At 39.0% G+C, this 13,872-nt stretch overlaps 1 long non-coding RNA gene across 1 annotated transcript; it reads left to right on the top strand.

The window, feature by feature from the left end:
- The first annotated feature begins 4,898 nt into the window (after positions 1-4,898).
- On the top strand, positions 4,899-12,129 carry LOC118244545 (uncharacterized). The gene is made up of 3 exons (XR_004777570.1): positions 4,899-4,961; positions 6,350-6,398; positions 11,567-12,129. It is a non-coding gene; the product is annotated as an uncharacterized LOC118244545 (long non-coding RNA).
- Positions 12,130-13,872: the final 1,743 nt, after the last annotated feature.

Genomic DNA, 13,872 nt, shown 5'->3' with positions numbered 1-13,872 from the left:
AAAAATCCGTCTTTAACTCCCCTCCCCCTCCCACCCTGCCTTCTCTCCACTGTGGTCAGAGACACTGAAGATAATAAAGAGCAAGAAACTCCTACCTAAATAAACAGATTAATTAATTGGATGCTCTGTCTCTCACAGATTAGCAAATCCCAGTCTTGCAATCCTTATTTATGTGAGTCATCCTGCTGAGTGGAAATACTTGTGTAAGTAATACCCTGATTTTTGAGAATTATATTCAAAACCCATAAAATCCAGGAGGATTTTTTCAGCAGCTTCCATAAATGGTAAAAGGAAGAGTGGCAAGTAATATTTCAGTAATTCCTTAGCTAATTAAAGCATCTGGTGATAAATATACTAAATAACGGTCCTTCTCTTGCAACCACGTAACTGCTGCACTAATTCTTCACTTTTGCATCCAAGAAAAAGCATGTCAAAGTATCCTTGGAAAAAAAAAAGCCTCTTCTGTTTATAGGCAGCACAGTTCCACATTCTTGGTATATGGAACACCAAATGTCCTGGGATAGCCAGCGTCCTGGCAGGGAGCCATGCATCTTATTATATAGTAGGAGAGCCAAATTTCCTCCTGCACAGTATGTCTATAAATAAAGTGCTTCTTCCACAAGCAATTAAATGGAAGCATTTTTCCAACCAGCATGCAAATACCGTTTTTGTTTCTTACTGCAAGTAATAGCCAATTTGTGATATTAGTTTAAGGTCAGAATTATTTTAATGATGATATTAAAATGCCTTCTCCCCGGCTTGTTTGGGGATGTTAAAAAAAAAAAAAAAAAGTAGTGAAAAGTTTTCTTGAAAGGACATTTCTTCACTTTTAAAGGATCTGGCATAAAGAAGGCATCCGTCAACTCTATAGGCTGTCTGCGATTAAAGTGTTATATGTAAGTCTCAGCAGGAATCTGAAGTTAATTGTTAAGGGGTGCCATTCTAGCCTTGAGACTGTTTGCAGTCAGCCTGTGACTTCTTTGGGGCATTTGTGCAGTTTATTTACACAGCTTCTTGCAAGATAATCTCATTTTTTTCCAATGTCTCTAAGGAGATACTGGAAAATAAATTAATACTATATAATTCTTAATCTAAGATATGGTTATCAGTAAACCTATTGAGCTGCTCTTACCTGTCACTTTTATTCAGAACATGAGGTTGCATATTTATTGTTTTGGTAGCTTAAATTTAATGGCAACAGTAAGTCTTAGAAGGCATCTTTGCTTTTCAGCAGAATATTGTGGTATTCTTCAGGATAGTGCCACATCACCCCTTTCATGGGTGAGGGCCAAAAGGAATCTGAAATGGTACTGTCTCATTCAGCTTGAAAGACTGACAAAATTAGAATATCCCAACATACAAAGTCCATCTTATTCATGAAAGACTTTGTTTCATTACAAATGGAATGGCTTAGAGACCATAGGAAGACAAGGGCTTTCTTTTGTCCTTTGCAAATCTCCAGTCACCATATAAAATAATTATATGTTTGGAAATTCTTAGCTTCTTCCTTAGAATCACAGAATGGTTGAGGTTGGAAGGGACCTCTGAAGGTCATCTTCTCCACCCTCTCCTAGCACAAGGAGGGCCACCTTAAGCAGGCTGCTCAGAACCATGGCTTTTGAGTATCTACAGGAAGGGAGACTCCACAACCTCTCTGGGCAACAAGTTCTCCTCACAAGAAAAACCTCTTTCTAATTTTTGTTTGTTATTGTTTGTTTGTTATTGTTTGTTTATATTTTTGTTGAGAAAGAACCATTTCAAGCTACTTTTTTCCTGTCTCTCCCAGAACAAAATCCATGTGGCTCTTCTACTCAACATCCTTTCTTCTCCCTTATGAAAGCTCTTCACATGTAAATAGTATCTCCCACATAGAACTAATTCCAGAAGGAAATGTTTGTAGTAGTGGCATCCCATATAGTAAGAAGGATGAAGAATTTATGATATTTAATCAGAGCTGGAAATTAGATTTTTCACATTGCAGTTAGAAGCATTATTAGAAAGAGCTTTGAAAATATGCTGACTATAATACTGAACACTGGAAGAAATTAATATTTTTCTCTCTGATTACTTTCTGATGAAAAAATGTTTTTTAAAGTATTTTGATCTAGTGTGTGTGGAATGGTTTCTCTGTAGCCTTGCCTGTGCCTCACACTTTGAATGGCAGCCAGAAAGGTGTCATACATAGACCTAAATGGGGCCATCTTTTCTTAAGACAAAGTATGTTCTTAAATAATAAATGATCCTGGCAAGTTGTTTATTACCAGCAGTTAATGATCTGTTTATTAGTTAAAGTCTGTGGCTGTTAACACTCTAACAAATCAGTTCACTCTGTTAAACATCAATTTTGAGTACATTATTGGTATTAACCATACAACGAACTAGAACTGTTGCAGACAGTTGATTTTATTGCTACAGCAGAATTGTATAATAGGAGGCAAAGGTGTTCAATAGGATGCCAGTGATCTTGAAAAGAAAAATAGATTAGGTTACAGTTGTTTGTACTGTTTAACAACTGGCTTTTATTCATAGTGAATGTGTATTCTGTTTTCCCAAATGTGTCTCAAGTAGGAACAGTTTGAAGTCCGAGATTCTGCAATTTCCATGTTTTTAAGACTGTAAAGATTACTTTTGTTTATGTGCATATACTTTAGAAAGAAATATTTGGTGGGCTTAAAAATTAGTTTCTAGAATGTGTAAGGGATGAATAGCTTGCTTTAAAAGATTGCTCAGAAACCAAATTCTGCTAACACCACTTGTTTGTCTGAACAACTGGCACGAGATCAACTGGTTTTCCAGACTAGTTGTAGCTACTGGGAGGAATAGGCAGAGACAGAGTTTGAAGACTCTGGTGTTGGATCTGCATTAAGCTGCGCTTCACTTACATCATGTTAAATTCCCACAAGTGTCTTCAACAAAATAAAGTTCCAAATGGAAGACCTCAACTATTAGGTGATCTTGATGAGAATACTTGGTTTTGAGCGGAACGATGCTGAACACGGTTTTGGCTCTACCTACTCCCAAACCATAAAATACACGTATTGCAATTTTGCATCTGATCAGGAAACTAAGTTGTAAAAGTAGGTTCACTCCTAGGGCTCAAGTAGTGGTAATAAGTCTGGCAAGGCAGGATAAATAGGTGTGAGAATTACATTCCAACCCACAAATTCAAGAGTTCAAATCTGTTCTTGCAATTTTGGCCCACTTCTCATAATAGGTAGCTCTGATACTTTCAGCATTTAGAAATAATCCTCTGATACATTAGCAGAAAGTAATCCCCAAAAGCTTTTCTCTAAAATGTTTCAAAAATACTTTTTTTTTCCAATCTGCCTGACAGCTAAAATGTTCTTAGTTTTTCTCTAATTTGAATTAATTAAATTGATACAAATCATTATATAGGCCCAAAAGTATTTTTCTCAGTTCTAGAATATGTCATTCTGATTTGAGTCTTTCTTAAAACAGTTGAACTCAGCTAACATAAACATATTTAAAACAACCATCAGTGTTTCATAGTGCTCGGCTAGTGTAAAAGCTATCTCAAAATAACATTTTAAAATAAATCATGCTGACTTTATACTGATAATCTGCAATTTGCTTGAGGTAGAACAAATTACTTGAAAATGTATTCAACTACCACAGCTTCAGCTGTAGTGTAAAGGGTCAGTACAGAACAAGGATTCAGTAACAAAAGTGACTCTTTGGAGCCTGCACAGCAGGATGTCTAGCAGAGCTTTCTGTAATGGTATTAAAGTGTTTGGCTCTTTTTATGTTTGCCAGCCTATTTACTGCCCCGTTGAACAAGGAATAGGAGGACTTGTGGTTTACCCCCAGTGTCAACAGCAAGATAATTTGCCTGAGAGTGAGTACGGATTTCTTGAGAGTTTTAATTCCCCCAGAGGTCCTGTGGTTTTCATCTATCCCTGCAATTAACCTGTTATCATGCGGGAAGGTATTTGCAATGTAATCTGAATTAAAACCTGACCCAACACCTGTTAAAATCAAAGGTGCTGAAGATTTGCTGAAATTCTCTTGCTGTCAGTTCGGTGCCAGCATATCTTGTTTGGGGGCTTGAGCTTCTCCCATGCACAGCTGACCTGTCACGGTGGGCTTGTCTGCCCTCGTCCAGAGCAGTCCCAGATAACAAAGTGACAGCAAAGCAAGAGGGGACGAGCTCAGCTCTCACCTTTGTTAGACGATGGCACAGACTTTCCCGGCTCCCTCTGGGAACACTGAATCATATTTTAATCTGGCAAAGCATGTGGAGTTTATAGACCAACGATATCAAAGTGATCTTAGCTGGAGACACGTCGCTCGCTGATCGTTGAGGATTACTGTCTGCAGCCGAAAGTTTCTCTGGTTGGCATTCCAAATTACTTAATTCAAGGGGTGCATTATGGACACAGCATGATTACACAAAGTCCAAATCATCCGAGGAAGAAATCTGTGGCAATGGCTGTTTGAGCTGATTTTTAGTACTATAAATTCGAATGCACTGACACTTGCTTCTTGCCTGAAATGTAATGATCTCTTCTGTATGTATATTTGTACGTGTTTATGTATTACAGCCTTGTGTTGGAGGCATGAATGTTAAATGTGTTTTTTTTCCCCGACCTGAACAACTTTTACTGACCCTTACTCTACCCTACTTATACAGTGTTACATAGCAATGAGTGCTTTTAATAGAAAAACCTCAGAGTTGTTTCTGGTAGTAAGTATTTTTTTTTCCATTTATGCATTGCTATACAATGCTCAGCCAAGTGCCAAAACAATAAGACTTCCCTCTACTTTTATTTTCCTTCAAGCTGTAAGATCAAGGCTCCATTTAAATCCCACTGAATGAACACTGCAAATGACACATCAGAGAGAAGCACGTGTTTTACCAGTCAGGCTTGAGAATGTTTGAAATCAGCCCTCAGTTTCAAGTGACAGGCAGACAGCAGCCAGGCTGGGAAAGCAGCAGTAGGGTAAGTGGAGTGTTATGTAGGCTGGGGGGGGTTAATGTGACTTGAAGAAATGCCAGAATTATGTGACTTTATGCCATAATTGGACATAGCATTTAAATAATGACTAGCATCTTTAATATTGCAGAAACCCTCAGAGCACAATGGTGTGGTTTGCTGTAACTTTGGTCATTGAAAGAACCGGACTATTCTATCCCACATTTCATGAACACTCAGCACAGAATCGTTCTGTATTCTATAAATAAGCAGAAAATCCAACTGCAGATTCAGAATTACTTTGTAATTGCTAGAGTTTCTCTTCTGGATTTTCACAGAGAAATATCACCAGTTCAACCAAGGAATACATTTGTCAGTAGAGTTGCTGTGTGTAGACTGACTCCTGGGTTACCTTGGAAGAGTGAGTGTTTCAGTTTTCCTCTTTGGGACCTCAGAATACACAACACAGCAAAGTTTGTTTTACAGTCCAGAAACTTTTAAGACACAATCCAAAGGCTGTCTATATATCACTCTCTCTTTGAGTATAGAGCAAGCAAATGTCATGCTAAGCCAACATTTACATTAACCATAGTCAGTTTTGAAGTCGAGGTACTCTGTGCACAAGATAGTCAATTTCTTTTAACATAGCTCTTTCAAGAGCCTGATGGTCATGTTGAAATCGTCTTTGTATTAAGAATCCAGTTGTTGGGGCCAGAGTATAGGCTGGGGAATATTTGTAGAAAAATATTTAGAGTTATGCTCTGGTTTCCCTAGATTCTGCTAATGTTTCAACACAGGCCAGACATCTTTTGCTAAATTAGGGCAGGCTGAGGTTAAGAGAACCTAAAATTAGTGGGATTTAAACTCTGATTGCTAGACTACAGCATTAGTCATCTGGTGACCAATGACTTCAGAAGTCTTTGTAAAGAAAATATTTTACAATCAAAAGAAACCAGAATACTTTGCTACCTGCTTTGGATGAATGGAGCATATGTATAATGGGGAAACTTTAGGGGTTGCAAATATTCTGAAAGTTTCCCTACCATTCTGCAAATATTCTGAAAGTTTTCATTTTTACCATTTTTTCCAATGTATATTACAAAATATATACATTCTGGAACTTCACATCACATCCAACATAGGTTTTGCAATGCCTTAAGATATTCAGACAGATAAGATTTCAGATAGATGTACAAAATAGCAACGAAAACAAACAGACATTGCTGCCACCAACTGCTGTTTCAAATCCATCTTCATGCCCTGTTCAAAACAGCAAATTTTGTAACCAACATCAAGTTTAAACGTCTGGAGCAACAAAACTGAGGCACAGACAGAGACTGTGACAGCCGTCACTGAATTCTGAAAAGTCACCTCAGTAAGATCATTGCTACTAAAATGCCTTTCCTTATCTTCAGATAATTTCTGATAGTCAAGTTATCCAGAAGCCCACAACTTTACCTTAAGGTAAGTCTTCTCACCTTCAGTGAAACTGTGGACTTTCTTTAGGAGCACACAGTAAGATTTGGATATAAGTTTGCAGCTCTTTGTCTTCTTCATGATGGCTGTGCAGGTGCTCATGGCATGCATGAAATGTGATGGCTGAAAGGTTCAAGGTATTCTCAGTCAGAAAAAAACTTTTCCATGTGCCAATATAGTGTAGACTGAGAGAGCTCTATAAATTCACATTCTATGTACACTAACTTTCTTGATTAGGTCTGCCCCTGCATGTTTTGTGCCCTTTGGATTTTCTCAACGTGGTGGCTAGTGCATATATACTACCCTGAGGCTAAAGCATATTAAAGAAGTGGCCTAAGAAATGTTGATATCAATCTGTAAGAGTTTTGAGCATATTTAATTCTCAAATGAGTTGCTGATGTATGCTGATGTATCCACTGCAAGAAGCAGAGTGGGAAGGAGTCAGTATTCCCTCTCTGAAAATACTTTACCAATGGCAAAAATCATGTAACAATTCATCTTTACTCTCAAAAGCATATGTTATATCATGTTGGGACATAAACAAAGAAAATGTCCTTGATAAAACTTCTGAAATATGAACTATTCTTGACTTTTGGCTGCTGCACCAAGTTCTCAGCTAAGTTCATGGTCCAGAATTATATCTAGCTACACACCACACCAACCTCCTAAAACAGGCAACAGGCCCAAACCATGTTCTCACATATCTTACTGTAACTTTGGAACAAATCCATCATGAAAACTCAGAGTTATCATAAAAGAACAGACTTTCCTTCCAAACCAAAAGGTTGAAGACCAGACTGCATGGAAGCTATGCATAAGAATTAGAAAGAAAGATGAAATCAAAGGACAAATTGTCTTGTCCTGAAGACAGCTACAAATGTGTAGATACTGGCATAACATTCCTGATCCATGGGAGTAGCTGACACAGTTGTTTCCCCTGAACATGATATAATTCCCAATTATAAAAATGCCTTATCTGATTCAATCAGATTGAAAGTATAAGAAGTGTTAGCTGCAAGTATTTAAATATATACTGCAGGAATTTGAAACTCTAATCCTGGACTGGGAATGGTTGAGTAGGAAGGGGAAACCCATCAATTAATCTAGACTTCAAGATAATCCTATTTAATTTTAAATTTTTCTGTTAACTTTCAGAAAGGTATCAAAACTCTTATACGTACTAACATTACAAATTAAAATGGGTTTAGAAATAGTAAGAAACAAACCGAAGCTTTATAATGTCATATAAACATAGCTTTTTACTTCTGTCCTCTAGTGGTTTGAGTCTTGTGTTCAATTCCACAAATGACCTTTGATGTAAACAGGCTGTTTTTCCCCATAATGCATAAATTAGAACTCAAATAGTTGACTGACAGTCGTGTGATTTAATCTAGAGACTTGGATTAAGGTTGAGAGCATTAGAAGGTAGGTATAATAATTCTTCTACCTGAGTTGTTTCACTGGATGATCCTATTTTATCTGTCTAGTGTAACCAGTGGTCACTGAAAACAATAATAGTGATATTATTTATTTCATTAATTCAAAATAACTTCTAACCAAGGTAGCAATTTTATAATTCCTTTTGGAATATTTGCCTCACTTGCCTTAAATCCATTATCCTTCATTATATATTTCTCTACTATAATTATCCAGTATTTTACTTTTGACCTTTGCAAACATTCATTTTTAATATAATTTCCTGTGTTCTTTAAAAATTGTAAACCTTCATGATATATATCTGGCACAATTGCATCAAAGAGAGAGAGAGAGAGAGAGAGAGAAAGAAAGAAAGAAAAAAAACAGAAAGAAAAAAGAAAGAAAGAAAGAAAGAAAAAGAGAAAGAAAGGAAGAAAGGAAGAAAGGAAGAAAGGAAGAGAAAGAAAGAGAAAGAAAGAAAGAAAGAAAGAAAGAAAGAAAGAAAGAAAGAAAGAAGGAAAGAAGGAAAGAAAGAAAGAAAAAGAAAGAAAGAGAAGGAAGGAAGGAAGGAAAAGAAAAGAAAGCAAGCAGTCATGGAAGTCTATTAAGTTTTAGTTACATGGTGTTTGGCAATGATAATACAACATTTAGTTGGAAGATCCATCCCTCTCTCTCTAAATTCTGATTCAAAATCCATGGCAATTAACAAGCAGACTTCCATAGATGTGGGATTGGGCTCCAGTTTTAGTCCTACTAGAGTAAAAACTATTAGATTATGCTAGAGTGATACTCATAAACTCTGAAGCCCCTAAAAAAGTAGAAGTTTCAAAAAGACATCATGTATACATTAAAGAAAACAATGCAATAGCTGTCTTTTGTATGGTTCACTTATTTATTTTTAAAGCTGACTTTGTTTCTCTAACTCCCTAGAAAAGCCTTTTGAGTCTCTTTGCATTACAAATAAATGACTACTTTGGGTGTAATCTCCCAGGGCCTTTTTGGAGAGAGGAGACATTAAGTATGTACAGTTTATACTACAAAGAAGAGCTTTAGCCAATATAATAATGCTTGTGCAGAATGATAAGTGCTGACCACACACAATTTCTGTTGACTTGATTTGTAGCTGTGTGTGCTCAGGATCTCTTGTGGTTTAAAATCCAGTGTGCTACATGATGATCCAAAAACTTAGTTCAGTCACTGGAAAAAGGAAAATCAACAACAGAGGTCTTAGTTTGGTTTATGTTTGTCAATCAGGAAAGAAGTCGTTTGGCTTATTTTGTTTGTGTGTGTGTGTATTTTTTTTTCAAATGCTATACTTATACTAGTATAAACCCTAGCATAGAAAGAGGTTTAATAACATAATGATGCTTAAAATGAGCGCAGTTTAGGCGCATTACATGTAGGGATTAGATACATGAACAAATGTCTACCTATGCATGGCTATATGTGACTGTATGTACAACATAGGTAAAATTAGAATTATCCTTACAGAGAAAACCAAAGTATTAAATACTAAAATGTTGGAGTGAAGCCACCTTGTCTTTGAAGCTTGTAACTGTACTGTTACAGTACGGTTCAATTTTCGGGAGAAATCTTGACTGTTGGCTCTACTGTGACAGAGAGCCTCTTCCTAATTGTGGGTCAGTCATGTCTCTGCAGGAGACTTGTGCTGTGTCAGCCTCTACAACACTTCCTTTGGAATGAAACTTTTTCATAACATTGATGTCCACATCATCCCACTTTAGTGATTTTAAACAAATTTGATCACAATATCAATGAGTAAAGTATTTGACCCAAACTGCATCTAATGGAAAGCAAAATTGAAAGAAAAAAAAAATTGAAAGCAAAATTACCAATTATCAGGACATCTGCTCATTGACACCTGTGGGTGCAGTCAAGGACCAGAAATATTTTCCCACTGTCCTCTTGAAAAAAATACTTTAAGAGTCTTCTTTGCAATGATCTGCACAGATGATATGTAGCATAATTCCTTTGTTTAGAGAGGGAAAAAAAATATTTTTTTCCTGTTATATCAGTGGTGTTACACCTCCTCATTTGCTAAGTTTGTTTTACACTGGAATATATGAAAAGGCTGGGGGGAAAAAAAAAAAAAAAGTCCTTTGCCTTTGTTCACATTCATGGACACCTTTAAGAGATTCTACATTCTTCACTAGATTACCTCACATCAGACTGAACTCATATCAGTTTTTAAACTGTTATAGCATCCGAATCATCTACAACAGAATGTTGACTCATTACAATACTGAAAAAAATCACCTCCGTACACTAACAAAAGGGGCAGTGTATCTTGAGAACTCTGTGTGTGACAAACTGACATATACAATAAATACGAATTGTACTACAGAAACAGATTGAAATTATATAGTTCTTTTGAACCTTTTTCCAACTTCAGCTTAGTCCCAGCTAAAGCACATAGGAAATAAACATGTTGAGCTGTCTAGCACCAGGCAACTATCCAGGTCCTGTGCTGTCTAGCGCTGGGCTAGGCTTATCCATCCAATCAACATTAGGAAGTTTATTTATGTGAGGCAGATATATTAGTAATAAATGGATTTATTCAGTAGCTTGCTGGATTTATACGTGTACAAAATCATTTAAGTTTAAGGAGACTTAAAACTGAGTGACCCACTATTTGTATGCACTGTAGGCTGAAGCCCTTGTAGAAGGTCTACCCTGCTCTTCACTAGGAAAAAAAAAAATCAGTGGAGGAATACCTGCAAAAGACTTGGGAACTGGTGAAATGCAAGCGGGCATGCAGTTTGCTAAATGGCGAATCCAAGGATTATGGTGTATTAGTATCCATTGTAGGCAATGTTCCATACCTAAGGGTCCGTTTTGATTTTTACAGACCCAGACAGTTTGTAAAAAAGAAAGAATTCATAGAAATACATTCAAAAGGGATATTTGGGTTTCCTTTCTCACACCTATTTGTACTTCAGGCAGATTTTGTTCTAAGGCATGCATTTGAATTGCAAGTCAGGTCTGTGCTGCGTCGAAGCCTGTTTTCACTGATTCGTCTGTTGTTTTTTGGAAAACAAGACAGAGAATTCACTTTAATGCTATAATTTAACCAATTCAATCAGATAGTGAGTGGCACATTCTCACCTCATTTGCAGATTTTAATTCCAATTGGACATTGCTTTTGAAATGTCCCTTCGCTCTCCCACCCTTATGCTGCAACTTGAAAGTTGAAATGTAGCAAGAATGTAATGTTAGGTGCCAGTTTTCTGAATTACAGGGTGACTGCTTTAGCTGATCCCAAAAAGCAAGTGTCTTTTTATACCGCATAAAAGCCTGAAATGTTTACATATCAAAAGGCTATAGGCCAATTTCTGTCAAAATTATACATGAAGTTAAGCAGTACAAGCAATTTATTTAAACACTAGTCATTGTAGAAAAATTCAAAACCATATGCTCTTTTAGCAGTTTTTCACAAATGCATTTGACCCATGACTTGGCAAGACATGCATGCTTCATAATTTACTCTAAATTTCAAATCCCCTTGACGTTTAAATAAAAGATCTTCATTAATAAAGTTTATATGAATGAAAACTTTAGAAGCTGATATTGTTAGAGGGAAGCTTTAGAAAAAAACGCGTTTCTGCCTCGTTTTCAAATGACTGACTTTCCTAATCAGTTCAAGATAAGTTTATTCTGGGAACAAATTACCGTAATTTCGCATTGTATGATTTTTACTTTTTTTTTTTTTTTCGGTGAAGTAATGATGCAATCAATTTGAAACAAACTCGGGGAACGCCGAAGGACGATGGCATCCGCACGTGAGAGAGGTGCTGCGAAGCGCTCTTTCCGAGAGGTTTTTCGGGGAGGGCGATGCACTAAACCCTCCGCTCCGTCTCAGAATCCCCCCGGGCAGCGGCAGCTGAAGCTCCCCGGTCGCTTTCTCCGGGAGGCCCCGGTCTGTGCCGCTGGGGCTGCGCGGGGCCCCGCGGGAGATGCGCGGCTGCGGAGCCCCCGTGCCCTGCGGCAGCCGCGCCGGGCGGGCGGTGCGCTTCGCATCCCCGGCGTTTATTCCTTAATGCCTTAAAATAAAAAAACCCGGCCGATTTCTCAACAAGCGCATTTTCATAGACTTGTGCATGGTGATTGCTTTGTATGAAATCGTGTTGGAGTAATAATATTGAAAATCAGTGCAGTGTTTACTTTATTTCATACCTAACAGCTTGTTTTGCGCGGTGCTATCCTCCTCTTTAGATCTCCCTTTCAGCCCATGCTGTGACTGTCCTCTGGTAACAAACAATTGCTTAGCAACACTATGCAGCACAATTTGCTTGCGTTTCATTTGTTATTACAATTTCATCCCGACATTGTGTGACAACTGATTGTTTGTTTAACGCAATTTTACGTTTGCAAAGTTAGCGAGGAGCGGATGTGAAATGAGAAACTCCTAGAGCAGGTTTTGCGAAGTGGGTAGCAAAACCGGGTTTGCACGGCACGACTTCCCAGATTAAAACAAAACAAAACGAGAACTTTCCCAACGGGGGTGACAAGGTCTTTTGAAAAAAAAAAAAAAACAACAACAACAAAAAAAGAAAACGCTGTCAATTGGGAAGAAAGGTGAGCATTGCAGCGTGGCAGATCATCCTTCAGCAGAGCCTCATAGATCGAAAAACTGCTCGGGAAGCTCAGAAGCTGAGCTCTCGCACAGCACAGGCGGTGTATACCCTGCCAGCCCCCGGCTGTCCCCGAGGGGGACGTGGCGGGGTCCCGCGATGCCCGCCCCTGCCCCGCGGTGTAGCTTCCACCTGGGAGAAGCGGGACGGGAGCGGCGGGGACGTCCCGATGGGAGCGGGGCGCAGCACCCAGGGAACCCCACCGCGGGCCTGGGGTCACCGGGAGGGGCAGCAATTCGGGGTGCCGGGGGGGTCCCCGACAGCGCGGTGTCCCCGGCGCCTGGGGCTCCGCACGGCTCGGCCCGTCCCGGCCCGGTGGGGTGGCTCCGAGGAGGCCCCCAGGGCACCCGCGGAGGAGGCAGAGCCCGGGGGGAGCCGCCGGTGCCCTCGCGGCTCTCCTGGGGCTGGGGTCACGGCTAGCCCGAAGCCCCCGTCCCCGCCGGGAGCTGCAGGGGCCGCCGGGGAGATCCTACCGAGCGCTGCAGCAGGGCCGCTGGGGACGTGGACGAGCATCCCGATGGAGGAATTAAGCCCCGCGCTGCTCTGTGTGCGGCGTGACCGAGCCAGACCCCGAATATTGCTTACCAAAAAAAAAAAAAAAAAAAAAAAACCACACAAAAAAACACCTTGAACACACACACACAAAACTAACAAAAAAAAAAAAAAAGAAAATTAAAAGAAAAAGAAAACTCCACGTCAAATAGTTTCACTTTATATCAGATTTGCAAAATCCGCACGAAGGTCAGCTCCTAAATACCGAGGGCGGATAGAAATTGATCAGGAAATAAATGAAGTAAAGCAAACGACGCTAATAATTTGTCTCATCGCGGTGTATTAATAAAGTGAGAATTAAGTCCTGGGGTTCTTTTTCCTCCACGTTCATACGAGCCTTTTACTAGAAATAGGTTTTTGGTTGAGATCATTCTCAGATGCAGTTATAAATCCCGGAATTTCGAGGAAAGGAAGGATAAAAGTGCGAGTAAGCGCTAACGAAGATATTCTTTGCTGAGGCAAAATAATGTGTTCCTCACAAACGGACCTTAATGGGTTGTTTTCATTTCATGCGTACAATTCCCTACTTTCTTTGAAGGAGGGCTGATGGGGTAAATAGTCTAATCTTATTCAGTTCACCTCCTGTGGATTCTCAGTGACAGTCGTGACAGACGAAGTATTCTGCAAATCACAAGAGCCAGCTACCAAGAGAGCCAAACGTCTTAACAGGAAGAGTTTTAGGGATTTTAAACTGCTCCATTTTAAATTCTCGGAGCATGCAAAATATAAAGTTCGCCGTAACACCGCAACTCTATAAGCTTCGTTTTCTAAGCTAGGAAAGAATTTATTTTTCCTTAGAAAAAGAAAAGAGAAATGCACCGGAATGGACATGAAATGCGAAT

The sequence above is a fragment of the Cygnus atratus genome, chromosome 5 (assembly GCF_013377495.2).
Source record: "Cygnus atratus isolate AKBS03 ecotype Queensland, Australia chromosome 5, CAtr_DNAZoo_HiC_assembly, whole genome shotgun sequence".
Taxonomy (NCBI): domain Eukaryota; kingdom Metazoa; phylum Chordata; class Aves; order Anseriformes; family Anatidae; genus Cygnus; species Cygnus atratus.
The sequence above is the reverse complement of the archived record's forward strand: the minus strand, read 5'-3'. Positions and strand labels throughout refer to the sequence as shown.